We start from the raw sequence: 3,848 nt of genomic DNA on the forward strand, positions 1-3,848 counted from the left end.
TGGGTTTTCACCCCGTGGCCTGGGCTCTCACCCCGTGGTGTGGGTTTTCATCCCGTGGTCTGGGCTCTCACCCCATGGTCTGGGCTCTCACCCTGTGGCCTGGGCTCTCACCCTGAGGTGTGGGTTTTCACCCCATGGCCTGGGCTCTCACCCCGTGGCCTGGGCTCTCACCCCGTGGTCTGGGTTTTCACCCCGTGGTCTGGGCTCTCACCCCGTGGTGTGGGTTTTCACTCTGTGGCCTGGGCGCTCACCCCGTGGCCTGGGCTCCTGCCAGCCGACTGCATCACTCTCTTCGCGCCTGGCCTGGGAAGTGGGAAGGGCAAGGCAGTGGCAGGCGGCAGTCCTGGGGCTCTGCGTCCAGGCCCCTGGGGTCAACTGGCCCCCCATATGTGCAGGTGAGACAACCCAGGGTGTACAGGGGGGCTGCTTCATGGGGCCATGGAAAGTGATACCTGAGGTTGAGTGGTGCAGGGGCAGGGAGGGGAGATAGCCCCAGGGGAGGGACCTCGCCAGCCTTGAACCCCAAACCACGCCCTGCAAGACCCAGAGGAGGGACATTTAGAGGCTGAATTCTGGCAAGTCAGAGGCTCCTGGGAAACAGTGTGACTTTCCACAGCCGAGCCCGGCGGCGGCCGCAAGCTCAAGGGGCTCAGCCTGCCCCGCGATTTCCTGCTGGAGGGGCTGTCACTGGGGCTGTCGGCTCAGAACACCCTGGACGGGGCCTCAAACGACAGAAATGTATTCCTCACAGTGCCGGAGGGCAGAAGTCCAAGATTAAGGTGCCAGAGAACACAGTTTCTGGTGAGGGTCCTCCTGCCCGCTTGCAGAGGGCAGCCCCGGCTCTGTCCTTACCCGGCAGGGGGGCTCTCCGTGCCTTCCTCTCCGCACAAGGACCGCAGCCCTGTTCAGTGAGGGCCACACCCCTTGACCTCACTTAACCTCGATTGCTGCCTAAGGGTCTCATGTCATGAAACAGTCACGGTGGAGCTGGCGCCTCATTGTGGGAATTTTGGGAGGACAGAGTCAGCCAAGCACAAAAGTCAGTGCTGGTCAGAGGGTGACAGCAGACATGGGCTGCCATCGTCAATGGCTTCCTGCAGAAAAGTCACTGGATGTCCAAAGACACAGAAAAATATGACCTATAGTTTAAAAAAAAAGTGACTAAAAGCTGACACTGAGAAGACCCAAAGTTGTACTCAGAAGATAAAGGTCTACAGCAGCCATTATAAGTAGTTAAAAGAAAACCAGGATACACTCGAATTACTGACACGATAGCATTAAAGGGCTGAGTAATTGATGAAGAAAGAATTAAGGAGTGAACACAGGAGATCAGATCGGGAAATCAACAGAGACACGGAAAGTATAAAAAAGAAAAAAATTATGGAACTGAAAAGTCCAATAAATGAAACATTTACTGGAAACACTAATAGCAAATTGGCTACGGCAAAAATAACCTCCATGAACTTGGGGACAAATCAGTGTAAATTATCCAATCTGAGGAGCAGAGAAGATGCGTCACAGCACCTCAGAGGTCTGTGGGGCAAGATCAGACGTGTAGACTAGCCTGAGAAAGAGAAGAGAGTGAGGCTAGATGAAGAAATAGTGGCCAAAATAACCCCGACTTGATGGAAACATCAACTTAGACGGCCCAGAGGCTCAGAGAAACCCAGAAAGAGCCTCACGGTAAACACACCCGGGGACACGATAGTCAACGCACTGCCAACCACTGATGTGGATAGAAATGTGAAAGGAGCTGAGTGGTGGCGTGTGCCTGCAGTCCCAGCTACTCGGGGGGCTCGGGTGGGAGGATGCCTGAGCACAGGAGTTCTGGGCTGTACTGCGCTATGCCGATCGGGTGTCCGCACTAAGTTTGGCATCAATATGGTGACCTCCTGGGAGCGGGGGACCACCAGGTTGCCTAAGGAGGGGTGAACCAGCCCAGGTCAGAATTGGAGCAGGTCAAAACTCCCGTGCTGCCCACTAGTGGGATCGCACCTGTGAATAGCCACTGCACTCCAGCAATGTAGCAAGACCCCCTCTCTAAAAAAGAAAAGAAAAATAAATTTAAAAGACAGCACAGCCAGACCTGGTGGCTCGTGCCTGTAATCCTGTAACCCCAGTACTTTGGGAGGCTGAGGCGGGAGCTTCACTTGAGGTCAGGAATTCAAGACCGGCCTGGGCAACATAGTGAGACTTCATCTCTCTTTAAAAAAAAAAAAAAAAAATGCCGGGCACAGTGGCTCACGCCTGTAATCCCAGCACTTTAGGAGGCCGAGGCAGGCAGATCACGAGGTCAAGAGATCGAGACCATCCTGGCCAACATGGTGAAACCCCATCTCTACTAAAAATACAAAAAAATTAGCTGGACGTGGTGGCGCGTGCCTGTAGTCCCAGCTACTCGGGAGGCTGAGACAGGAGAATTGTTTGAACCCGGGAGGCGGAGGTTGCAGTGAGCCAAGGTCGCGCCACTGCTCTCCAGCCTGGCACCTGGTGACAGAATGAGACGGACAGGGCATGGTCTGGCTTGGCTCTGTGTCCCCACCCAAATCTCATGTGGCATTCTTGTAATGCCTGGTGTTGGAGGTGGGGCTTGAAGGGAGGTGACTGGCTTATGGGGGCGGATTTCTCCTTGCTGTTCTTGGGATATGAGTGAGTTCTCAGGAGATCTGGTTGTTGAAAAGTGTCCAGTGCTTCCCTTTTCATTCTCTCTCCTGCTGGCCATGTCAAGACATACCTGCTTCCCCTGCACCTTCACCTATGACTGAAAGTTTCCTGAGGCCTCCACAGCCATGCTTCCTGTAGAACCATGAGCCAATTAAACCTCTTTGCTTCATAAATTACCCAGTCTCAGGTAGTTATTTTTAGCAATGTGAGAAGGACTAATACAGGGCACAAAAGGGGGACACAATGGCTGACTTCTCATGGTGAGTGGAAACCAGGGGATGTTGACAGGGCATCTTTACATTGCTGAAAAAAAATCAACAGAGCTCCGTATCTCGGGAAAATAGCTTTCAAAACTGAGGGTGAAATAAAGACACTTTCAGACAAATGGAAGTGGAGGGAATTCATCTCCAGCACAGCTTCAGTACGATAAATGAACACCAAGGATGTTCCTCGGGCAGAGGGAAATGAGTCTGGATGGCCGCTCAGGTCTGCAGGAGGGAGATCTGTGTGACATGCGGGCACCGAGTGAGCCCATTGGAACCTGCGTTCCTTGTCCTCCGTTTAGTTACTTAATTATGTCAGCAAGGACTCAGCAGTTCCTGTTTCCTTCCATGGGTTACAGTAGATGACAATCATTTCTACACAATGGGAGTGCCTTCAAAGTGGCTTCAGAGAATTGCTGGCACATTCCCCGATTCCTTGAGCACATTTTTGCTCTTTGGCACAAAAAAAATTCCAAGTTCCTCTTATGTTTTCTGCACACAGGCTTTGAATAATTCACCAAATAGTCCTGGTTTCTTTTCATACAGAATAGTGTTGAGAAACCAAGCTCTGAGTGTTAAGTGTGCTTGCTTTTACTTTTACTGGGTCCGATTGTATCTAAATCTTCTCAGCAGACAGAGCCTGGACTTCCCTTCCTCCCCTCCCTCCCTCTTCTTCCTCTCTGCTGCCTCCCTCTCTCCTTCTTCCCTTCTCCTCCTCTTTATCCCTCCCTCTCTCCCTCCTTCTCCCTCCTTCCCTCCTTCCTCCCATTCTCCTTTCCTCCCTCCCTCTCCCCATTCTGTCTACCAAAATCAGAGTTGACATGGATACTTACAATTCCAATCCAACACCACAGGGTTCATTTTCATTCTCTCCTTGCCACATGTCTATATGATGTATGTATGTATGTATGTATTTGAGAC

Source organism: Cebus imitator, unplaced genomic scaffold, assembly GCF_001604975.1.
Source record: "Cebus imitator isolate Cc_AM_T3 unplaced genomic scaffold, Cebus_imitator-1.0 Scaffold339, whole genome shotgun sequence".
NCBI classification, from domain to species: domain Eukaryota; kingdom Metazoa; phylum Chordata; class Mammalia; order Primates; family Cebidae; genus Cebus; species Cebus imitator.